This window comes from Anabrus simplex, chromosome 2 (genome assembly GCF_040414725.1).
Source record: "Anabrus simplex isolate iqAnaSimp1 chromosome 2, ASM4041472v1, whole genome shotgun sequence".
NCBI classification, from domain to species: domain Eukaryota; kingdom Metazoa; phylum Arthropoda; class Insecta; order Orthoptera; family Tettigoniidae; genus Anabrus; species Anabrus simplex.
In genome coordinates, this window is record NC_090266.1 from 162,611,958 (window position 1) to 162,638,965 (window position 27,008).

Below are 27,008 nucleotides of genomic sequence, written 5' to 3' on the forward strand. Positions count from 1 at the left end.
CGCACGTGCCACATGTCCCTGCGCCAACCATCTTCGCCACAGGCGCTGCACCGTGGACACATCCCTATGGGTATCGGCTGCGATTTGACGAAGCGACCAACCTGCCCTTCTCAGCCCGATCACCATACCCCTCGTAAAGTCGTCTGTCTGCTGGAAATGCCTCCGTTGACGGTGGCCTGTCATTCTTAGCTATACACGTGTCCTGTGGCACACGACAACACGTTCTACAATGACTGTCGGCTGAGAAATCACGGTACGAAGTGGACCATTCGCCAACGCCGTGTCCCATTTATCGTTCGCTACGTGCGCAGCACAGCGGCGCATTTCACATCATGAGCATACCTCAGTGACGTCAGTCTACCCTGCAATTGGCATAAAGTTCTGACCACTCCTTCTTGGTGTTGCATTTGCTCTGTCAGTCAGTGTAAATACACGTGAAGAATAGGGAAAACGGCCAGGTAATTTAAGTTACTTCAAGATACTGAAAATTTGGGTAATGGAGGTTCGAGATATAGAGGTTCGACTGTAACAGATATAAATAATATCGACCATTTATAGTTTAAAGTCCGCCTCCGTAGCGTAACGTTAGTGTAATTAGCTGCCGTCCTCGGAGGCCCGGGTTCGATTCCCGGCACTGCCAGACATGTAAGAATGGCAGGAGGTCTGGTATGTGGTTGAAATGGTACATGCAGCTCACCGCCTGAAATGAGCTGCACTACATCGGGATGAGGACACGAGTTTACTTTTTTTTTACTTTAAAAAAGTGAAATGGCATATGGCTTTTAGTGCCGGGAGTGTCCGAGGACAATTTCGGCTCGCCAGATGTAGGTCTTTTGACTTGACACCTGTAGGCGACCTGCGCGTCGTGATGAGGAAGAAATGATGATGAAAATGAAATGTCGTATGGCTTTTAGTGCCGGGATATCCCAGAACGGGTTCGGCTCGCCAGGTGCAGGTCTTTCTATTTGACGCCTGTCGGCGACCTGCGCGTCGTGATGAGGATGAAATGATGATGAAGACGGCACATGCACTCAGCCCCCGTGTCAGCGAAATTAACCAATTAAGGTTAAAATTCCCGACCCTGCCGGGAATCGAACCTGGGACCCTGTGACCAAAGGCCAGCACGCTAACCATTTAACCAGTGGAGCCGGACATTTATGCCTTAAGGAAAGAACAGACGCAACAGTGGCAAACAACACTGTAGGAGGCTTTAATCAGTGTTATGACTGGGTGAAAGAGAAACGGCAATGGGTGACCAACTGAGAGTTAAATATTGCCACTACCCTAGCCACAGCCCTCATATATGTTGTCTCTGAGATCATTGGGCAACGAATTTCATATTAGAATTTTAATTAAGAATTAATTTTAGAGGGTGGATCTATGATTTGGAATTTTGATGATTAGGTAAGCTGCAGTTCTGGTCGGGATGTTATGAATGGAAAAGACCAACCGGCAAGAATCTGATAGATAAGAGAGGGTCTGCTTGTATACCATTTTGTGGAGTAGAAGTAAAGGGTGATAGCAACGACGCTGAAATGAAATGGCGTATGGCTTTTAGTGCCGGGAGTGTCCGAGGACACGTTCGGCTCGCCAGATGCAGGTCTTTTGATTTGACACCCGTAGGTGACCTGCGCGTCGTGATGAGGATGAAATGATGATGAAGACGACACATACACCCAGCCCCCGTGCCAGCGAAATTAACCAATTAAGGTTAAAATTTCCGACCCTGTCGGGAATCGAACCCGGGACCCCTGTGACCAAAGGCCAGCACGCTAACCATTTAGCCACGGAGCCGGACAGCAATGACGCTGCTTTTCCTTTAAACCAATTTACCTCATGGAATGCAAGAGTTATATTATGAAATATTTGAATGCTCATTACAAAGCGGACACAAACATTCTGAACTCTCTGAAGTCTATTAGGGAGAGTGCCACTTAGTCTGTCGTACACGACATCACAATAGTCAAAGAGGCATTATTAGTTGTTGAACCAACGTTGAATTTACCGAGCAATTTAGAAATTAATTTAAACTTCTAACGAAACCTTCAATGTCCTGAACACGAGCTGGATCGCTTATTACTGGGGTGGGTAGAAATGCAGGTCAGTACGGAGGAACTGGTAAGGAATAGAGGACACATTTTACTGAAATGTATTTGTTGTGTCCATATACAATTTAAAATTAAGTTAGTGGAGTTAATTTTAAGTACTTTACAACTGTTGTTGTTAGTCGTTTAGTCGCTTTCGACTCTCCGTGACCCCATAGACCAAAGTGCGCCATTTCTTCCTGTCGTATACAATTTTCCGAAGTCTTTCTAAATTGAGAGCATAATAATAATAATAATAATAATAATAATAATAATAATAATAATAATAATAATAATAATAATAATGTCCGCCTCTGTGGTGTAGTGGTTAGCGTGATTAGCTGCCACCCCCGGAGGCCCGGGTTCGATTCCCGGCTCTGCCATGAAATTTGAAAAGTGGTACGAGGGCTGGAACGGGGTCCACTCAGCCTCGGGAGGTCAAGTGAGTAGAGGTGGGTTCGATTCCCACCTCAGCCATCCTGGAAGTGGTTTTCCGTGGTTTCCCACTTCTCCTCCAGGCGAATGCCGGGATGGTACCTAACTTAAGGCCACGGCCGCTTCCTTCCCTCTTCCTTGCCTATCCCTTCCAAACTTCCCATCCCTCCACAAGGCCCCTGTTCAGCATAGCAGGTGAGGCCGCCTGGGCGAGGTACTGGTCATACTCCCCAGTTGTATCCCCCGACCAAGAGTCTGAAGCTCCAGGACACTGCCCTTGAGGCGGTAGAGGTGGGATCCCTCGCTAAGTCCGAGGGAAAAACCGAACCTGGAGGGTAAACAGATGATGATGATGATGATAATAATAATAATAATAATAATAATAATAATAATAATAATAATAATAATATGAAAAATCACGTCTCGATGGTTTGTATTCAACGCAAAAATAAGAAATAAAGTGAGGTGCCATGGCTATGATCATGTTATGGACAGTCAGATTAAGTTAAAAGCGTGGTCGCCTAATAATAAACAGTACCCATTCACGGGTAACATCTGTGTCATACGACGTGCCTGTAAATCTACGATGGCCGGGATGAGTGGCTCAGACGTTTGAGGCGCTGACCTTCTGGCCCTAACTTGGCAGGTTAGAACCTGGCTCAGATCGGTGGTATTTGAAGGTGCTCAAATACGTTAGCCTCGTGTCGGCAAATTTACTGGCACGTTAAGGAACTCCTGCTGTACTAAATTCTGGCACCTAGTCGTCTCCGAAAACCGCAAAAATAGTTAGTGGGACGTAAAGCCAATAACATTATTATTAAATGTACGATAGCTTTACAAGGGCGTTTTATGTTCCGAAGCCATAAACTGCAGGTCAAATATCAATTCAAAGACAAATGATCCCGAATCCCTCTCGAAACAAGATTCTGAATAATTGTAACTGTGATCTAAACAACGTGAGTCATATTTTATGAAATTTAGAGCCATATAAACGCAAGTCCACTGTTATTTTATTTTATTTTATGTCAATAATAATTAACCACTTTAAGTGTAAGTTGTATTAATTAATGTGTTCAGTCTTCAAAATTACACAAAATATATCAAGAACAATGATGAACGTTTATTGATGAACCATTTTAAGTGTAGGTTATATTAGTAAATGTGTTCAGTGATCAAAATTACACAAATTATATCAAGAACAATAATGAACATTTATTGCCTAAACCATAATGAAGCAAAAACGCTCTACAACTGACTTCTTTCCTCTCTCCAGGAAAATGCCTAAAATGTGACTTACGTTGGTTTAGTTCTTAGGTACAGAATGTATAGATCTGCTGACAGTGAAGTTCGAACTAACTATCTCCCGAGATCAAGCTGACATCTGCGTGACCTAAACATTATTATTATTATTATTATTATTATTATTATTATTATTATTATTATTATTATTATTATTATTATTATTATTATTATTATTATTATTATTATTATTATTATTAAAGAAGAGCGAAATTAAATACAGGTACAGATCTGTACCTCAGAGCTAAATCAATGTAAGTCACATTTTCGTCATTCTACAGAACAGAGGAAAAACCTCAGTTGAAAAGCATTGTTGCTGCATTATGGTTTAGGCAATAAATGTTCATTATTGTTCTTGATATAATTTGTGTAATTTTGATCACTGAACACATTTACTAATATAACCTACACTTAAAATTGTTAATTATTATTTTATTGGCATAAAAGTAAAGCGACAGTGGACTTACGTTCATATGGCTCTAAGTTTCATAAAATGAATAAAATGTGACTTACGCTGGTTTTGTTCCCGGGTACAGATATATAAGAACTGGAAAAAATCCGAAGAAAAGCAGTTTGATTTGTTCTGGGTGATTTCCGACAAAAGAGTAGCGTTACAAAAATGTTGCAAAGTTTGGGCTGGTGAGACTTCTGAGAAAGGAGACGAGCTGCTCGACTAAGTGGTATGTTCCGAGCTGTCAGTGAAGAGATGGCGTGGGATGACATTAGTAGACGAATAAGTTTGAGTGATGTTTTTGAAAGTAGGAATGATCACAATATGAAGATAAATTTGGAACTCAAGAGGACAAATTGGGGGAAATATTAATTTGTAGAAAGGGGAGTTAGGGATTGGAAAACTTACCAAGGGAGATGTTCAATAAATTTCCAATTGCTTTTCAATAATTTAAGAAAAGGCTAGGAAATCAACAGATAGGGAATCTAACACCTGGGCGTCTGCCATTAATGCAGATCAGTAGTGATTGATTGGTTAATTGATATGCCCGTATCACACGGGACGGCCAAAGTAACTTATTTATGGACTACTAAATAACTAACCAATTATATTATTTCCTTTCCTTATTTCACTCTTCTATCCTCACCGTTTTCCAGTTACTTGAGGTCGGCATTAAATGAGGTTTAAACCTAATTTTACGGCCGGACGTCCTTCCTGGCGCCAACCCTATATAGAGGAATGTATTTACTATTGCTTATATCTGTGGTGAATGCTATGTTAGGGTTAACCTAAGAGGTGTGCACAAACATAAGCACCCAGCTCCGGAATTAACCAGACGACATATTAAACAAGTGACACTAAGAAAGGAAATATTTAGAACACGGAAGATAGTGGCTGTGACATTAATTATGCTTCTTCCGTAACATTCATCTAGTGCTGAAAAGGGGAACCACAAGAAACCGTCTTGAAGGCTACCGTTAGCGCGGTTCGAGCCTAGTATGTCTTGAATGCAAGCTTACAACTACGTAGCGAACTCGCTTAATTTGGTAATACAGCAAACTCCCGCTTATCCGTACGCGGATTATGTGGTTTGCGGGTTATCCGTGCACCTATGAGATTTATCGGAAGGCCTATTATTTTTTTTAATTTATTTTTGTAAAGGAATTTTTAATACGTGTGAACTGCGTGCTCTCCACTCTAGATGTGCTGCTTTGTTTGTGAACTATACACTAAAAATATACTGTATAGCAGTTCTCTTTTGTGTTCTATGATAGCAGTCACTGTTGCAAAGCGAAAGAAAGTGCTTTTAACTTTAAAACAAAAGCTTGAAATAACTGAAAAGTTCAAGAAAGGAGAATCAGTAAAGAAATTAGCGAATGATTTTGGGATTGGTGCACGTGTGTGATATGCTTCAGCAATGGGAAGTGTTTAAACTCTCTTGTATTACGTTGAGCAAAGAGATTTTAATTATATTGCCGTTGTTGCACTTCGAAACATTCGTATCTGTATACTAAAGAACTTAGATGAATCTCGAAAGCAATAATAATAATGTTATTTGCATTACGTCCCACTAACTACTTTTTAAGGTCTTCGGAGACGCCGAGGTGCCGGAATTTAGTCCCGCAGGAGTTCTTTTACGTGCCAGTAAATCTACCGACACGGGGCTGTCGTATTTGAGCACCTTCAAATACCACCGGATTGAGCCAGGATCGAACCTGCCAAGTTGGGGTTAGAAGGCCAGCGCCTTAACCGTCTGAGCCACTCAGCCCGGCTCTCGAAAGCAAAAGAACATTTCCGATTGTTTTTGCCATACGACAAAAATTGACGTTTTGTATACTTGTTGTACCTCAAGTGTTTTACCAACACTAGAAGTTGTAAGTAATTTTATATTGGCCTACATTTTTGACAAAATTGGTTTTAGAATGTGTTAAATGTTTGTTACTGTCGCATTTTCAAACAGTATTGCATGTTCTGTATTGTTAAAGTTTCGATGTACATTATAAAGAACAAAATCGTATGTTTTCAGTGATCATCCCCCGGATAATCGAAAGTTTTCCGTAGTATAATTAAAAACTCGTGGCACAACAGTTTATTACGATCTTGGTCTATCAACTCTACTGCTGCCCAGCGAGGTGACCTGCAGGTGCTTGGATGACTTGTGGTCAGCGTGACGACATCTCTAACTGTAATGCTTGGCTTTCTTGATATAGGACCGATGCTCTCGTGCCGGACAGCTCCGCAGATGGTCTCCCCATTTCAGCCCTCAGTTCAAAATTAGAATACAGAAACTGGCCGGGAATCCAGTTCGGGCCCTCCGTGTAAAAGGCTACCCGTAGACTATGCGATAGGACTGGCAGAATAGAGAAAATATGCTTGTGTCAACAATTAAATATATCACTGCTTTAATGAGTAAATGTGAGGTAACGGTGCACTATTGAGTCAAGTAGCATGTGATACTACTTTTTACAATATACTCGGACGAAATGGCTCAGACGGAAGAGCTGGGCCCTGTTTCATAAGACTAACTAATAATATTAGAACTCATAAAAATAATTATTAGTTAACCAAATTCTGTTTCATAAAGATTTACATATGACTAATAAAATATCTTCACTAATAATATTAGTTCATTAGTCAGCTGATACAAGTGGAGGTTAGAATCGATCTGTTGCATATGATCTTGGTTTGGGTTTGTTCCTAGCAGTAGGCTAATGCTTGACTACAACCGACTATTAATCCACATATTCAAAAGGCTCACTTGATATTTTCCTTGTTGTGACATCAATACATATCAAAATGGATAAAAGAAGTGAAAATAATGTGAGAGAAGAAAATTTCTTTGCGGAAAGTGATTGAGTTAAAGCATCAACTATTCGCAGCCTTTTGCACACTATAACTCTCCTTGTTCCTTTTACTTTTTTATTTTATGTGCTCTTAAAAATCTCTGAGATGGACTAGCAAAATCTTTGTTTACTACCCCTGTTGGTGGGGGCGGTAGAATAACAGCCACGGTACCCCCTGCCTGTCGTAAGAGGCGACTAAAAGGGGTCCCAGGGATCTCAACTTGGGAGCGTGTGTTGGCGAACATGGGGCACTGAGATGAGTCTTGCCATTGCTTCAACTTACTTCTGCCAGGCTCATCTTCATCTACCCTTCTGACTTCCCTTGTTCAACTCTTGTTCTTGTTCTTTTCCGACCCTGACAGTATTAGGTTGCGAGGCCGAGAGTCTTTCATTTTCACGCCCTTCTGTTTCTTTAGACGATACCTTCATTTTTCAAAATATCGAATCCTTTCCATTTTTCTATCTGATTAGTGTTATTATAGATGATGGTTGCCTAGTTGTAGCCTACTTCCTCTTAAAACAATAATCATCACCAGCATCATCTTGGTTTACTGGTGATATAAGCCAAGATTTTAAAAGATACTTGGAGTGTCCGAGCAGAACTGCACTAGAGAAACACAATGATACTGTGTATCGCTACCAACCGGTGGAGTGCAACGCGAAGCGGCTATTTTAAGGTTATGCTTCATTCCTTGCAGTGGAACGTTCTATTACATACCAATCCTATCAAGAAAATACTCAAAAGTTATGTAATCTAACCTAAATCTCCCATTCCACCGGTATTCATATGTTTGTTACATGTCAGTACTGGCTGTTTGTGATGTAACATTATTGAACAGTGAACACCTACAGTACACTCGTTCCTTATCACTATTTGAATCAGAGTCGACCATTTCAATGATCTTCATGATTTTATGCCAAAATATTAAAATACCGCTCACTTTGGTTTCACTAATAATATGAATTATGAGTCAAAATACACTCATGGAAATAATCTTACTAATATGAGTAATTTTATTAGTCATGTTGTCTATGAAACAATTTACTAATATTATTAGGAACATCTACTAATGATTTTGACACATAAACTAATAACTAATATTATTAACTAATAATTTCATGAAACACAATACTAATATTATTAGTACCGAGCTCGATAGCTGCAGTCGCTTAAGTGCGGCCAGTATCCAGTATTCGGGAGATAGTAGGTTCGAACCCCACTGTCGGCAGCCCTGAAAATGGTTTTCCGTGGTTTCCCATTTTCACACCAGGCAAATGCTGGGGCTGTACCTTAATTAAGGCCACGGCCGCTTCCTTCCCACTCCCTGCCCTTCCCTGTCCCATCGTCGCCATAAGACCTATCTGTGTCGGCGCGACGTAAAGCAACTAGCAAAAAAAAAAAGTTAATATTATTGGGTTTTTACTAATAATATTAGTGAAAAATGTTTTATGAAACAGGGCCCTGACCCCAAGTCTGAGTGTTCGATCCCGGCTCAGCCTGGTGGTATTAGAAGGTGAACAAATATGTCAGACTTGTGTTAGCAGATTTAGCAGGTCGTTAAAGAACTCCAGAGGGACAATATTCTGGAAACTCGACCTCTTCGAAAATCGTAAAAGTAGTTCTTGAAACGTAAAACCAATAACATTATTGTTTAAGAAAAGACTACTTAAGCAACAGTTAAAGGAATCTAACAACAGGGCGACAGCCCTAACTGCAGATCAGCTGTGATTGACTGATCTACAACACAGAAATCCTTTGACATGAAACAGTTTCGCTATTGTCTACTTAATCTTACTGAGGCTTAATGTAGCCTTTTTGAGATCTCGTTGAATCCCAGTTTGTAGAGAAACCCCTCTGGGACTTTACAGCCCTTTGTCATAAAATCGGTAATAAAAACTGGAGGTTTTCTGACTTCACCAGTTTTTGTATATTTATAGACTATATGAATAGAATATTGTAAAAAAGGATCTAAGTAATCATATCGGTAATTTTCGGTTAAATACGTTTTCATATTCTTTAGGATTACTCTCTGTTTCAATGTTAAAAGGGACCTCTTCGGCACTTTCAGAGTAGTTTAAATGCATGGTGTGTATATCAGGTTGTGCGTAACAAGAGATCAGAGCCTATGACTTAGGTACCTTTTAACACTCTGTAACCGGGTGAGTTGGCCGTGCTGTTAGGAGCGCGCAGATGTGAGCTTACATCCGGGAGATAGTGGGTTCGAACCTCACTGTCGGCAGCCCTGAGGATGGTTTTCCGTGGTTTCCCATTTTCACACCAGGCAAATGCTGGGGCTGTACCTTAATTCCTTCTCATTCCTAGACCTTTCTTATTCCATCGTCGCCATAAGACCTATCTGTGTCGGTGCGACGTAAAACAAATAGCAAAAAAACCACTCTCTAAATTCCATGGTGGCTTCACTGGAATGTTTCATACATTGGCGGCACTGGAAATCAGCTTATTCATTCTTTGTTCATATGTACAGTATATTACAATTTGCTTAACGTCGCACCGACAAATATAAGTCTTGTGGCGGCGAGGGAATAGGGAAGGGCTAGGAGTGGGAAGGAAGCTACTGTGGCCTTAATTAAAGGTACAGCTCCAGTATTTGCCTGGTGTGAAACTTAGAAACCACGGAAAACCATCTTCAGGGCTGCCGATAGTGAGTTTCGAACACAATATCTCCCGAATGCAAGCTGAACTCTCGTAAAAAGTAAAAATAAAAATATGACATGGTGAATCCTACAAGAGAAATGTGATTAAATAAACCTTGGTGTTGTTGAGTTTTCATCTACGAAAGCATATTCTAGTGACGAAGTATCAATAAATGGAAGCAAAATCAAAGATTTGAGAAGGATTTATTGCTCATGAATTCAAAGAATTCAAGGACAAAATTTGACTTCATCAACATTTCAAAGCCAGGCATGCACCAGATTCTGTCGACTGAAATTGTGGTGATGAAATGAGTCCCGTCTACTTTGTATGCTTAAACAGTACTGTTTCCATGTCCATAATTTCTGCGCTGAAATAATAAATGTGTGTTCGCACGTAATACAGGTAATGGTTTCCTGAGGGAAATTGTGTATTCCGTTTATAATTTCCCTCAATAATTCAAAATATTATCATCAGTAACATCAACAGAGTATAAAACCAATATCAGGATGGTGTAGTCAAGTTTAAAAATATATATGTTCATGAACCGAAGTGTTTTACATTTATTTCTAACAAACACAATTGTATTATCTTAAATAAATATACACCTCAAACAAAGTCTGGAATATTGTGGGATTGGTTACGCTATGTGGTAGGGCGTGTGTAGTCCTGCTGTAAATAGTAGAGAGCACTGTAGACCTATACAGGCTGAACAAAAAATGCCGCACTTGGAGGTCGGCATGCGATTCCTCATCACATTGCAAGACAAAAGTTTCTGTAGCCAAATCGGATCAGGTGCTGTTGGAAAACAAGTCGAAAACGAGAAGCTGGCAACACTGTCACAGCGTGCAGCGCATCGGAATGTAATAGAGGAACATGCATCATCCCGCTCTACCATACACGCCATCGCAGCTCACTGAGTAGACGGCTGGGTTATCAAACCCACATGCACCATGGAGCTACGGCTCGAATCTACGTCAGGTTGTTGTTTATTTTATTTTTTGTGTGTGACGTCAGGTCCCTAGTTCCCGTTGTGTAACTGCGTTTGTAAGCACGACATCCTGTTGTCACATGACAATAGTCGAACACATGATAGTGTGATCCATTCAACTGAATGCATGAGTCGACTAACCACGCAGTGCACAACCATAACTTGTCGTGTCAAGTGCGTGTAAGGCGGCTTCCATATGGAGTACACAAACGGCGAATACGTCGAAATGCTTTAAGTGTTTGGTGCTTCCGATAACCAAGCTTCTGCTGCTGCTCCTCGTGAGTATGCTGCACGGCACCCTCAAAGGCGCCATCCCGATAAGAATGTTTTTCGTCGCCTTGAGCAACGCCTGCGGGAAACCGGTAATCTTCGTCCACAAGTAGTGGACAGAGGTAGTCCAAGGACTAGATGTAAACATAAACAGAGGACGACATTCTTGAAGCCGTTCACCAATCACCTCGGCGAACTACCCGTGGTATTACAAGGCGGTTCCAGGTATCTCAAACACTGGTTTTTGACGTGTTGCAGGACGAACAACTGCATCCATATTTAATTTAATTTCCGGGTTGAACCGTGTTGTACGCATATCACGTACAGTTTGCCGACGTTTCGAATACATTGCAGTATTCTTTGTCAAGGCGACTGAAATACCCCTACTCGATCCGAGGTAATCAGTCTCCCAGGCAGAAATTACACCACTAGAGTGGCCTTGATCTTGGCCTTTTATATCCTAGCCTTTCTGGCTGACGTAAGCCCTGGCTGACGTAAGCCCTGGCTGTCTCGCGAGACTGCTGGAAAGTATATGTCACAGCCAGGTAGTGGGGGCTTGCCCGCGCTATTATGTAATGGGGTTGCGGCCCGTGTGTTTATGTTGTGGTCTGTATGTCTTAAACTATGAATGACAGGCATCCAAGAATTACTGATTTTGTATCCTTCTTCTAAATTTATGTTGTTCGGATGTTTCTTGATTTCGATAGCCTCGCGGATTTTCCTTTCCAGATTCCAAGGGATAGCTGCTAAGATCTTGGTCTTGTCAAATGATATTCCGTGCCTAGTTTCGTAGGAATGCTTGGCTACTGCATCCATATCCTTACACGTTAACTCAACACCAGCGGGCAGAAGACCGCATTCAACGAGTACAGTTCTATGAATAGCTTTTGCAACAAGTTGAAGATAACGCACATTTTATAAAGAACGTGATATGGAGTGACGAATGTAGCTTCTCTCGGGAAGGTATTTTCAACCATAACAACAGCCATTATTAGTCTGACCATAACCCACATATCACCCGTGAACGTGGCTTTCAGGCACGCTTTGGCATAAACCTGTGGGCTGGAATCGTGGGATGAGTGCATTTAGGCCCTTACCTATTGCCGGACAAGTTGAATGCGTCGCGCTATCTTACGTTTCTTACGTTTCTTACGTTACTTTGCCTGACGCTTTAGAAAACGTTCCACTTGGTGTTCGGCGACAGCTATGGTTTCAGCATGATGGTGCACCACCACACTTTGGAATGACTGTGCGTTACTGGTTAAGTGAAGCGTTTCCAGGGAAATGGATTGGACGTGGAGGTCCAATGTTCTGGCCTCCACGTTCCCCGGGCCTTATTCCACTAGATTTTTATTTGTAGGGACACTTAAAAAGGAACACGTTTATAGTACTCCACCCATGGATGTACAAGACCTAATAGCTCGCGTGCATGCTGCATTGGCAATGGTGGATGCAGGTGTGTTGCGTAGGGTCCGGCAAAGTATGCTCCAGGGAGTGGCGAAGTGTTGAACATCTGCCGTGAAGTGAACGTTGCTCGTAAGTGTACGTACCGGCTCTGTGAAGATAAGACTGGACGTCACGCGTACACTATGGAATTATTGTGCGTAGCATAATGGGCAATCCAGTGTAGCCCACCTACTGTACTGTTTTGTGTTTCCTTGTGCCGCATTGGATAGAGACGATGTTACTGTATCCACTATTATGTTCTACGTATTGGCTTTATTTGTGCCATGGATGAAACAAAGTGGTCGTTTACGTCTGTAAGAAGTTCATGTTATGTTTGAATGTTTAAATAAAGGTAAATGTAACGGTGAGACAGAACATAGTGTATTGCATAGTGGAGGTGTACATTGGATACAATTTGATATATTAACTAGAAAAAAAATTGGCGCGAACGCGACTCCGCACAACCGACATTTATGGTATTACCTCGTCTCACTTAGCTAATGAGACAGCTCAGGCAGAGCGCCGAGTTCATGTGACCTATGCTTGGCCACGCCGTTACAGCGTTGCCAGAGCCTCGTTTCTTAACTCGCATTTCTATTAAACCTATTGGTGGGACTAGGTTTTGCAAGATAAACTTTTGTGGTGAATTTCGACCGGGAACCGCATGCCGACCTCCACGTGTGGCATTTTTTGTTCACTCTGTATACACACAAGTAATTCAGTTGCTTATGTACGATACAGGATATGTCGCTGCCTATGATCTGTGCTGAGCCTAGAATGAACTATCCCATTTTAGGTGAAGACTGGAAGTGGTTCATACAGTGCAGTACCGGCTTCGGTTTACGTTTCATGTGCATTGCATTTTCCAGTATGACCGAGACACATACATGGCATTGATTCAGTGTGGACATACACGAGCAGCAGTATCACGTGTCATAGGGGTTATTTATGTATTTATTTAATTATTTATTTATTTATTCTTACCCTCCAGGGTTGGCTTTTTCCCTCAGACTCAGCGAAGAATTCCATCTCTACCGCCTCAAGGGCAGTGTCCTGAAGCGTGAGACGTTGGGTTGGGGATACAACTAGGGAGAATGACCAGTACCTCGCCTTAGGCGGCCTCACCTGCTATGCTGAACATGGGCTTTGGTGGGGGATGGGAAGATTGGAAAGGATAGGCAAGGAAGAGGGAAGGAAGCGGCCGTGGCCTTAAGTTAGGTACCATCCCGGCATTTGCCTGGAGGAGAAGTGGGAAACCATGGAAAACTACTTCCAGGATGGCTGAAGTGGGAATCGAACCCACCTCTACTCAGTTGACCTCCCGAGGCTGAGTGGACCCGGTTCCAGCCCTCGTACCACTTTTCAAATTTCGTGGCAGAGCCGGAAATCGAACCCGTCCTCCGGGGGTGGCAGCTATTCACACTATCCACTACACCACAGAGGCCGGCATTTATTTATTTATTTATTTATTTATTTATTTATTTATTTATTTATTTATTTATTTATTTATTTATTTATTTATCACGTCAACAGAGCTCAAGTTCAGATTACAGAAGGTGTAAATTGCATTTTATTAAATTATTACAGATTTAACAAAAGAAAGAAACCAAGAATATATACTACAATACAAACAAAAATGGAGAGAAGTTACCCAAAGTGCAGAGTCGAAATCGTGTAATGACGTGCTTGACAGAGCGAGAGAAAGTCGATCGAGGGTGACAATGGCACGTGAATATCGGTGCATCCGCATAAGAGCGCAGAGGAGATGCAACACCCCCTAACAATGATGAAGAATGACGTACTGAAGAGAACATCATAGGGAAGTGCGCCACAAGACAATTTAAAAAAGGCAAATAATTCAAAATAAATTAGATAATAATACATCAAAAATAAATAGGGAAGCAAGGAAGAGAGGAAGAGTGCAAGAATCTACCCATAAAATAAAATTAGAGGTGGGGATCATTAGGAATTGCGAAAGAATACACCAAAACGACACCAACATTCATTTTTTTTTAAATATACTTGAGTAAATCATATTTACAATAAAATAAATCTTTAGGGCCCTACTAACATAAAAGGAACTTGAAACAATGAAAATCTTAATGGCATACATAAGAGTTTGAAAAGTGAATAATTTAAATATAAATAAAATTAACATTTTTAAAATAAAACCATTTCATCATTTTAAAAGAAGATCCTGGTAGGCCGGTTTGCTTAAAACCTCACAAGTTACTAGTAAATATCCTTAAACAAAATTAAAATTTTAATTAGAATAACAAAAATTGCTTAATAGAAGGCTTCCGACACACCCTAGTGGGGGGATCATTCTCCGTAAAACCCACATAACGTAGATCCAACAACGCGTCACCTTAAATAGAAACTCCACACAAAGCGGACCAATAAGTTAAACACCATACCGTACCTAAATTAAAATAACATCAACTCAAATAAACAATGAACTAAATCACCCAACATAGCAGGCAAGGACATCAACAAATACACAACCCGATATCAATAATATAATGAGGCAGAACACGCAACCACAAGAGAGAAGATACACGATCTCGCCTCAACACCACCAAACAATACATAATTATACTCACAGCGGCACACACCAGCGGACGCTAATCCAGAAGAGAAAATAATGCCTAATCTCATTTGCGTAACTGTCACGCGACGATAAGATAAGATAAGCAAATAACAATCAGAAGAGTGGATAAGGCCCAAGCTACGATCGCTCCACATTAGGGTTGTCCAAACCCTCAATCAAAACCCAAAATTTACATTATTAAGAACTACATTTTTGAAATTAATGTGTGTATCCCCATCTAATAAGGCAATAATGAAATAAAACCACCCGCAGTAATGCAGAAATATACAATCCTAATCCCTAACTATACGTATCAAGAAAATAATAAAATCTACGAAATATCATACTAATAATAGTAATAATATTTTTAAAGGGGTGGTGTTAAGTGCAAACGTAGTACTTAGGTTGGAACACGGGTAACAGGGTTCCGAAACACACGAAATGATGCACAAAATAATATGAGAATCACAACATCAATGAAAACGCAATAATGTACACCAAATCAACACGGTGATAACAGCAATGAATGTGAAATTTACCAATAGTAACCGCACATGTATCAAAAAACTCAGGGAAACACACTCAGATACACCAGAAATTAGAATAAATCAAAGGGAAACACAAAATTTAGAAAAAGCTCCGAAGAATTTTGACGGTTACGTAGACCCAACAATGCACTTCGCCGTTATACACAGCACACACTTCAAGTTTGAACGCCATCTCCAAAAAGTGACATAATTTCAACTACAATAAACACACACTCATAGAATACAGTAACGCACACCAAGAAAATAATATATACAGTAATAAATCCTAAAGGCGTACATTCATGGTGACCAGTTATGCCCAGGTAACCCGCTCGTGTTTCATCTAATTACTACGGCACTCACAAGTAAGAATTTAAAAAACTTACATAATTAACTGTAATGTAACTAAGATACTTTAAAACACATTTTTGTCCTCCTCGCTTGGCGAGGTATGCCCTCCTTTATTACCCAATACCGACCGATTCAGTCATAATTATTTTAGGAGCAGCACAGCCGTTAGACAAGGCCATCAGCGTCTACACTCGAACAGTTCCAACAGCCGAAAGCTACACTCCGCACTTCGCCACATTGCGCGACACAGTCTAACACCGCTACACGCTCTGGCGGAGACCGCCAAGACACACACTGTAGTTACTATGTACTCTCATAGATGGCGTAGAAGTCCGTGTAGCTGTCCACAATACAATTATACCCTGTAGAGGCACTACCGTACAGAAAACTATGTGACGTAAAGTCACAATTGCCACGTATAGACTGAGTAGATGACCAGCAGGCTAACAGTTCAGAGCGCTCTTGCACTAAATTACCAGAGTCCACCAGATACAAGGTTTAGTAATCCAGTACTTCAACTAGTGTAAAATTCCAGTCTCAGCTCAATTTACAGGCACTAGGCCGCTAATACAAGGTCCAATAGCAGAATATAATAATTCACCAAAGATTACTAGTGCCGAAAAGGGACACATTTTAAACATATGTTGCGTAGACAGCTGATTGTCCAAATGATATCACATAACTAGCGTATTTGTCAAATAACGCTTCAGTCACCAACTCAGACTGCTCAACAATTACCGGTTGGAGATGACTTCTTGGGGGCAACCGGGGTCGGTGTATCTGCACAAACTGTAACCAGTTGGCTGCATAGTGGCCAGTTAAGATCACTCGACCGATTCAACGTGTTCCGCTAGAGACCCATCATCGCGTTGAGAGGAGAAGATGGGCTATCTAACATCTTAAATGGGGATTGGATGAATGGCGTAATGTCATGTTTGCAGATGAAACACGAATATCACTTAGGCATAAAGACATCAAGGACACGATAGAAAAGTCCCGCATGTTCAAGAAGTGGATGCATTTGGAGGTGATAATGTAATGATCTGGGCTAGGATTATGCATAGCCGTCGTACTGCCCAGCGGTAAACCGATGATATTCCTTGACTGTTTGTACAACCCTTCAGGGATGAATATGTTGCTGAATTCATTTTCAATGAGGACAATGCTCACTCTCATCGCGGTGCGTGATTGAGGAAATTCATGAGAAAGGCGGATATCAAACATGAATTGGCCAGCTAATTCACCGGACGTGAACTGCATTCAGCATGCATGTGACAAATTAAAAACGGCTATTCTTGATCGTCTACAACATCTACAAGTATTAACCAGATCTCACCGGAGTTGCCCATATGGAATGGGACCTTCTTCCTCGAGATGACGTCAAGCTAGTGATCCCAAGCATGTCATAGCGTGTCAGAGCCCTGAAAGGAGACCATAGACGGTACTAAGGCAGAGTGAAGAAGGCAAAACCTTCATCTGTAAATAGACATTGTAACATTTTATTTATTACTGCTTATTAGCGTCAGATATTGGAAGAAAGCCATTTAAATTTGTTAAAATTTACATTTCTTGGTTTTGGTGTTGTGTGTCTCTGATACAATAAACAACATTCTGCAACGTTATTATTGCATTGCATCCTTGATATTCCAAACTTCTTTGCGGTGCACACATAGAAAAATAAAGCGAAACCGTTCCTCTTAATTAACTTGAAACAAAAATAAAAGTGGCATAAGTCACTTTTTACAATATTCCATTCATATTGAAGTGGTCATTTAAACAATATAGGCCCTGAAATTGTTGTGACAATCACATTCATCATTGTAAAATAGTGAGCTCCTGTTCTCCTGGCAAGAGAAGTAGGAGAACAGAGGGTTTAGTAACAGTCTCACCCTCAAGAATGATACGTTTATTTTAGCATAAGGCAACAACAAACCAAGAAGTAAAGTTCACTCTTGGCATGTCAGTTTAAGACAGGGCCTCGCAAACGCTCAAAATCTTACGCGTGCAAACCGAGGCGGAGAGGTTCCGTGCGCTGTGCATCGATCCGACTCGGTTTGACTCGGATGGTGTAGTGCGTTGCGACCGATGAAGCGTTCGGTGATAGACGGCTTGTTTATCAGTGAAATAGATAGGCGCAAGGGAAGAACATAACAATGGAGCAACCTGCTTCAAAGAAAGCAAATACCTCCGAAAGTCCACTTCAGTCGAACTGGGAACTTCCGAATTTTTTTCAGTCGTGACGATGAAGCCAAATGCTTAATCTGCGGGACAATTACAACGTGATCATTAAAAAGGTATATTTTTCAATACAAAGGCTTTGCTCGAACTCTACCAGAATTTGTCGCAGGAACATTTACCTAAATGGCATAGAGAAGCAGCTAAGTTTATTTCTATGTCTGGTTGCACATGCATATGTGAAAGGTTTTTCTTACTGTTTTGACTCGTACGAAAGCTAAATTGCGTACGAGTATTTCTGACTGTAATTTAAAGAGCGCTCTCAGAATTGCTATCAGCCGATTCCTTGTTCCAGACATTATTGGTATAGTTGCTAAGAAAAAAGGAAAATAAGAGCTAGAGACGATAAATTGTCTGCTCAAACCGAATTGAAAGGAGAGTGTTTTAACTCCGGTAACTATGTCCCATACAACAGTGTGTGTCCGCTCACCGCGCATAAACATTTCGCAGTGAGGGGAGAAACAACAGAGAAGGTGAAGAAAGCCGAGACAGGCGGAACGGGTGAGACAGATGTAGGGAAAGAGGGGTGGGGGTTTGCACTCTGGTCAACCTAGTGAAGTCGTCTCCTGCACCGGCGTATGCACCCTGAGAGGCCCTGGTTTAACATGTGGTAGTTTTACTTACGTACGGTTATGAAATGATTTACTAGGGTAACAAGTTACTAGTAATTGTGGGCAAAATCCCAGTACTCACAAATGTTTGGGAGTGATAGCTTAGGGCTGGTGACCTAGTTGATAGGCCCCTTTAAACAACAAGCAAGTGATTGCATAAAAAGTGAGTGCTAAAAGAAATAGTCTCTAGATGTTGACGATAGAAAATGTATATTAGAGCGGAAAGAAAATGTTCTCTCTACCGACATTTAATAGATAAAAGCGTAATAAGTCATCCACACCATTCGATGAAAACAAATCAAAACCGAATTTTCATCCAGTATTCAATGGTACTGCAAATTCAGCTACATCTCTGATAAGATATAGTGCTTACTGAGTACTGTATCTTCTGATACGCGCCAGAGCAACTTTGTTACTTTTATATATCTGGTTTAGTCTCATCTTTGACTTTAACAGTATGAAAGTGACTGAGGTATTAGCCATTCATTATGCAGCCTGTCGGGTGAGAAAGTATCAGTTGGTGTGTTCGTTTCAATGATCTGGGCTGACTGATTTGCAATAGCGCTGTCAAATTCGGTGTGGAAAGCAACTGGAAACTATGTCCCTAATCATTTCTCGAATACGCCTCTTCAGTAACGCTCACACTATCTATGATAGTCGATGGCGGATGTGTTGGAAAACTAACCAGCCTTCAGGCTTAACACTCGACATACATATTCAAAACTTCTTGTAATCATTCTGACCTTTTCCTAATTTATTGAGCTCGGCATATGATATGGGTTTGGCCGAGTTTTACAGCAGGATGCCCTCCAGTTGCCAAGTCTATGTAGAGGGATATGTTCACCATTGCCTGTTTCAATGATGGTTTGTAGTGTGATGAATTGTATGCAAATGAACATATGTGCATTGAAACAAATACAAACACTCAATCCCCGAGACAGAGTAAATCACCATTCACAGTTCAAATCCTCTAAAGAGCAAGGAATGAAATCTGAACCCAAAGTCAGTACTCCAAGCAGACAAACACACAAAACTAATCACAAAATGTTTACATAATCAGTTGATATGTTTTTTTTAGTTTTGATTTTGTTTCTTTTAACTCTAATCCAATGATATGAATAATTGGAAAATATCTGCCTTCGCATTACAATTTTAGTATAAGAACTTCCATTTTAAAATTTAGTGCCTATTCTAGCTCCTTTTAGCAAAATCTAGCTCTTTTCTTTTAAATAGACTTAAAAACACTGCACAGTCTTCTTAATTCGCGTGTATTAACATTGAAATGCTTTATTAATTTATTCATATTGATATAATTATTCATTACTAACGTTCTGGAAATGATTGAGGAGCCGAAGAAAGCCTCATTTACGTCACAGTGAATTGAATCCGGTTATTATGGATTAATCTTACCCGTGACTGGCGTCACATTTTGTTGGTTGTAGATTGTATTGACGGCGAGGTCAATGGACGCGAGGCGTAGCTGAGAGGTTCACTTTTGATTTCCTACGAACAAATTGCATTACTTGACACTCGCGTCTTCAGAAGGAGGGGAACTTAAGACTCCCCCCCCACCCACCCAGTGTGTTCTAACGATTCCTCTGGACTATGTGAGCCCAGCTCTTCGTAGGTTTATCTCCACACGAATCAAAGAAGAATTAAGAACACACACACCTCGAATTACGAAGTCATTAGACTTTAGAATCCTCGACACTGCCAACTGAAAGACAAAAGCATTCGTTGACGACCTTTTTCTTTAATAAGTCAACGATATTGGTTTAGGGAAACTGCTCAGTAATGAATATAATTTTTAAATTATCTCAGATACACAGGGTGTCCCAGAAGGAATGGTCAATATTAAGAGATATTAAGATGCTGTCGGTTCTTGATGGATACAGTACTTTTGCATCCATCTTTTGGCACAGGCCAGAGCAAAGTGTAGCTTCCACTGAAGTCCCAGTTTCATCCATGCTGTGACAATATGGAAGCTGCTGGGGTATGAGTGGTGCTGAGCAATGGCATTCAGAGCACAACCAGTGCGTCTGAGTGTCATGAGAGGTGTTACTCATAGGGTCAGTTGTGCTACAATAGCACTGTCTGGCCCAGTGAGGAAAGCAATGGCTGGCAAACTACCTCACTCCTTGTCGTGCCTAGTACGCCTCATTTTGGTGCTGCCATTGGTGTTTGTGGTTTTCCTATAACTGCATACCCTTTGGTGGTGCTGTTTGAGGATCCAACCAGCCTCTGTGCTGATGACCTAACAGACACAGACACATATTAGGAACGATCATTTGAAGCAAAAATCTTCATGAGGACATATGCTCTATTCCGAATGGTTTCCAAGAAAGAACACATGTAATGTATATTTGTTTTAGGCCCAGAGGCGCACACGTATATGTCTTATCCACTCAACCTCTTTGATGTTTTGAAATGGGTAAAAGTTTCCCCCATGTAATGTTCACCATACACGTGCTTGTGGGACAAATGCTATGTGCAGAAAATGGCCGTATCCTGGTAGTAGCACTACGCTGCATCATTTCAACAATGTGTTGCGGTTCCTGCACAGGTTGTTGAACTACAGGTTCAGAAGGAAACGGAAACTTGGAAGAATACTTGTTTCACGCAGTGTGCTGAAAACTCTGGTAAACACTCTACGGTCAGGAATTCGACGCGTTGAAAAGCGCCGACAGTCATCCTCGACAGCAGCAGGAGCACTATCCTCGCAGAAGCTGTAAATATGCACCATATCTGCATATTCTTTATCAGTGTAGATGTGTGGCACTTCAGCCTGTACGTGTACAAACATAGTTAACCGAAGCTCTCCCTGATAAACATCCAATCCCTTGCATTAGTTCACTCACAAAACACCGTGGATAACTGCGGGTTACTTTAATGGCAAAAAGACATCCCGAGCAAAGAGATTGAATCCAACCAAGTAGGTTGTGCTAGAATGAAACCTCAAACAGGTTGGGTGGGTAAGACACACACGAGCGCGCCATTACCCAGAAAACAAATGTTCCAGTACATTAAAAGTGTTCTATCCCGGAACCATTCGGAAAAGGGCATATGTCCATATGAAGTATTTTGCTTCAAATGATCTTTCCTAGCATATCTCTGAATATTAACCATTCCTCCTGGGACATCCTGTATATTTTTCATGAATTTGATGTACACTATCCGATCAAAAGTATCCACACATACTTGAAAGTCTCCATTAGGTGTTCCTCGGATATAATCCTCAGTAGTAGGCACTAATTCGGGGTGGGCCCTCTTCAACCTAGACCTATATTATGGCTCGAACTCCTACCGGAATATCAGGAGAAATGGCAGAGCATTCCTGGAGTAAAGTAACTATGATCGGTGGAAAACGGTAAATAAAAATGTAAACAGACTCTGGAATGGGTTTAAAGCAATTGTTTATTAATGTGAAAACAGTTTTGTACCTTTAAAGGTGGTAAGGAATGGTAAAGACCCATATTATTATAATAGAGAAGTAAAGAGACTAAGAAGGAGGTGCAGACTGGAAGGAAATAGATTGAAAAATGGCTGTGGAAGTAAGGAGAAATTGAAGGAACTTACTAGGGAATTGAATCTAGCAAAGAAGTCAGCTAAGGATAACATGATGGCAAGCATAATTAGCAGTCATACAAATTTCAGTACAAATGGAATCGAATGTATAGGTACTTTAAGGCAGAAACAGGTTCCAAGAAGGACATACCAGGAGTCATTAATGAAAAAGGGGGTGTGTATGTGAGGATCTTCAAAAGGCAGAAGTATTCAGTCAGAAGTATGTAAAGAGTGTTCGTTACAAGGATAATTTCCAGATACGGGAGGTGACTAATGCTAAAAAGTATTAAAATTCACATAATTATGATAACAATGGCATTTACAATAAGATACAAATTTGAAAACTAGAAAAGCGGACATACTAAAGACAATGGGTTGGGATATAGTACCATATCTGAAGTACTTATTTGATTACTGTTTGGTTGAAGGAGCTATACCAAATGAATGGAGAGTTGCTACAGTAGCCCTTGTGTATAAAGGAAAAGGTGATAGACATAAAGCTGAAAATTACAGGCCAGTAAGTTGACATGCATTGCATGTAAGCTTTGGGAAGGCACTCTTTCTGATTATATTAGACATGCTTGCGAAATTAATAACTGGTTCGATAGAAGGCAGTTCGGGTTTAGGAAAGGTTATTCCACTGAATCTCAACTTGTAGGATTACAGCAAGATACAACAGATATCTTGGATTCAGGAAGTCAAATGGACTGTATGTTGTAGCGATTGACCTCTCTAAAGCATTTGATAGGGTGGATCATGGGAGACTAAAGGCAAAAATGAGTGCAATTGCACTAGGCAAAAGTGTGACTGAATGGTTTGCTATATTTCTAGAAAATAGATCTCAGAGAATTACAGTAGGCGAAGCTTTATCTGACCCTGTAATAATTAAGAGGGGAATTCCTCAAGGGAGTATTATTGGACCTTTATATTTTCTTATTTATATAAATGATATAAGTAAAGTAGTGGGATCAAGATAAGGCTTTCTGCAGATGATGTTAGTCTGTATAGGGTAATGAATGTTACAAGAATGTGAGCAACTGCAAAATGACCTCGATAATGTTGTGCGATGTACACCAGTCAATGGTATGATAACAAACGGTGTTAAAAGTCAGGTTGTGAGTTTCACAAGTAGGAAAAGTTCTCTCAGTTTTAAATACTGCATTGATGGGGTGAAATTTCCGTTTGGGGATCACTGTAAGTACCTAGGTGTTAATATAACAAAAGATCTTCATTGGGGTAATCACATAAATGGGATTGTAAATAAAGGGTACAGATCTCTGAACATGGTTACGAGGGTGTTTAGAGTTTGTAGTAAGGATGTAAAGGAGAGGGCATATGAGTCTCTGGTAAGACCCCAACTAGAGTATGGTTTCTGTGTATGGGACCCTCACCAGGATTACTTGATTACTGGAAAAAATCCAAACAAAATCAGCTCGATTTGTTCTGAGTGATTTCCGACAAAAGAGCAGTGTTTTTGTAACACAAAAATGTTGCAAAATTTGGGCTGGGAATACGTGGGAGAAACGAGACGAGTTCCTCGACTATGTGGTATGTTTCGAGCTGTCAGTGGAGATATGGTGTGGAATGACATTAGTAGACGAATAAGTTTGAGTGGTGTCTTTAAAAGTAGGAAGGATCACAATATGAAGATAAAGTTGGAATTCAAGAGGACAAATTGAGGCAAATATTCGTTTATTAGAAGGGTAGTGAGGGATTGGAATAACTTACCAATAGAGATGTTCAGTAATTTTCCAATTTCTTTGAAATCATTTAAGAAAAGATTAGGGAATCTGCCACCTGGGCGTAGGCCCTAAATGCAGATCAGTATTGATTGATTGATTGATTGATTGATTGATTGATTGATTGATTGATTGATTGATTGATTGATTGATTGATTGATTGATTGATTGATTGATTGATTGATTGATTGATTGATTGATTGATTGATTGATTGATTGATTGATTGATTGATTGATTGATTGATTGATTGATTGATTGATTGATTGCAGTAGCAAAACATGATAATCGTGTTGGTTGTTGATATTTGGTTCGAAGTTGTCGTTCTATTTCATCCTAAAGCAATTCAATAGGATTGAGATCAGGAATCTGATAAGGATAATCCATTCCTATAAACTTATTGTCCACAAAATCCTCACGAACAGAACTCCTTTTATGGCAGGGACGATGATTATACTGAAACACATAATTACCACATCCGATATAGACTTCTAACGTTGACAGTATGCAACTGGTCAAAGTATCCTTACTTATATCCTTCCAGTTTTAATATGTTCAATCGGGTTATGAGAGAACTCTCTTTTATGAAAAACACTCCCATGCTATCGCCCTCCCTTCACCAGACTTCACTCTGGGCACTGTACAGGCTGTCATGTATCGTTTGCATGGCATTCGCCACGTCCACACCTCACATCTGACTGCCACATGGTAAAGCATTGATTTACTGCTCCAAATCACGCGTCTCCAGTCATGCACGGACCAGTGGATCGTCGGACGCGGCGCTTAGCCTTCACAGCAGAAATGTGTTATAGGTGGGTGACTGAGTCTTGAACCCGAGTCTCCGTGTCCCCTGGCGAACAGTCATGGTGCTAGTTGCACAATTAATGGCACTGTGGAATTCACGGATGATAGTACCACACGATGTCATGCGAAGTTCTCCTACCACATTCTTCAAAATCGGAAGCCATTGAAAATATTTTCATTCAACTCGGTAGGTCAGTTTTGCCCAACTCAATGCACTATCACGTCAGTACCATGCGTCCACTTGCTCGTTTGCTGGATACTCACAGGCAGCGGGTAGGGCAATTAGGTTCGTAGCGTGACATGCTGACACAGGACAAATACTGTTACAAGTATTTTGCAATTGCAATTCTTACATAGACTCTACCAACTTGAAGAAAAATTTTAATGACTGCCAGGTAGTAACTCATCATTTATCAAATAAATAATAATTATTCATATTTGCTTCATTAATTATTGAACGAAAACATATTCATATAATCCAAGTAACTTAATATCATTTTGTAAAAAGCATTATCAGCTAGTACATTAATAAATTATTATACATTTATGTATTAACTAAGTTCTCAAATAAATTATTATTATTTATATTTGTCTCATTATGCTTCATTATGGTTTTATTATTAAAGGCTTGTGGTGTGGGTTACTCAAGTCACTTCCTAGTTTGTGAATCATGGGTGACGGCTGAGCGGCGTATCAAGTGATTCTGAGAGTAGGGAAACCAGCTGCTATTGAATATGAGTGGGCATCTCGGACATATTCTAAGCCAAAGCCTACCCTGTGCTCAGAAGGCTAAGACTATACAATCCACCAATGGTCCCTAACCCGTTACAGGAGTGATTCTAACTGAGACAATGTGTAAGTAGGGTAGCATCCTGCTTCATGGAATTTACTGAGCTCAGAATATTTTAAGCAAGCCTCGTATCTATGGGAGTAATAGAGTCCCACTTCCATTCGACAGGCGAGGGACTTCTGGGGAAGAAATTGGTGAACGAAATGTAATTCGATGGGAAGCTATCAATATTGATGAAGCTTATGTAAGAAAGAATGTAGAACTGGCTGAGTCAGCATCTGAATATGTTAGGAGTTAATAATATTCGGATAACAGGGCGTAAGAAATGAAAGAAAAGAGATTATAAAGCGATCTTAACAGATATTAAAAAGGTAAGGTGAGAATGTGGGGTAGGACTGTTCTTCGTGAAGACTATTGTACACAACGCAGTTTCAGTTAAGCACGTAGACGAGCGAATGATATAGGTAGATTTAGCAGTCGGAGGAATTAGGAGTCTATTCACCATGTGAGAACGGAGATGAGGAGGATGTTGACAGGTTTTATGAAGCACAATATGGCATCGTAGTCAGGGTCAATAGCAAGTGTAGGATAAGGCTAATGGGCTATTTCATTGCGAGAGTCGGAAATGCTAGAAGTGAAGGATATGACAAGGTGAGTAAATGTGAGAAAGATACGGAAGCTAACAGGAATGCGAAGCGTTCACTAGACTTCTGTGCTGATATGGAACTAGCAGTCACGAATACATTCTTCAAGCAGGCTATTCACCGCTGCACGTTGGAGGGTAGGGGCACCCGATCCATAATAGACTATATCATAATCATAACCGACTTTAAATTCAAGAAATCTGTTAGGAATGTGCTTCTTTTCCAGGGATTCTTAGATGATACAGACCACTATCTGATCTGTCATGAACTAAGTTTCTCTAGGCCTAGGATATAGAAAGTGAAATCTGTCTGTAGAAGAATAATGGTAGAAAATCTCTAGGACGAGGAAATTAGACAGTAGTACATGGATACGATTAGTGAAAAGGTCCTAACAGTGGACATTAAGTAGGTTGAGGAACAGGAAGAGAATAGGTGGCATACAGGTATGCTGTATTGGAAACAGGAAGGGAATGGTTTGACACATCTGTGTGTAAAGATAGAAAAAGAGAACATCTTGGTGGAATGATGGAGTGAGAGCAACTTGTAAATATAATACGAAAGCGTATCAGTAATGGCTCCCAGGGAATTGTGCGTAGACGAAAGACACAGAAAGAAACAAGTAATTCTTGAATGAGAAAAGAAGTCGTGGGAAGATTTCGGTAATAACCTAGAAACGCTTGGCC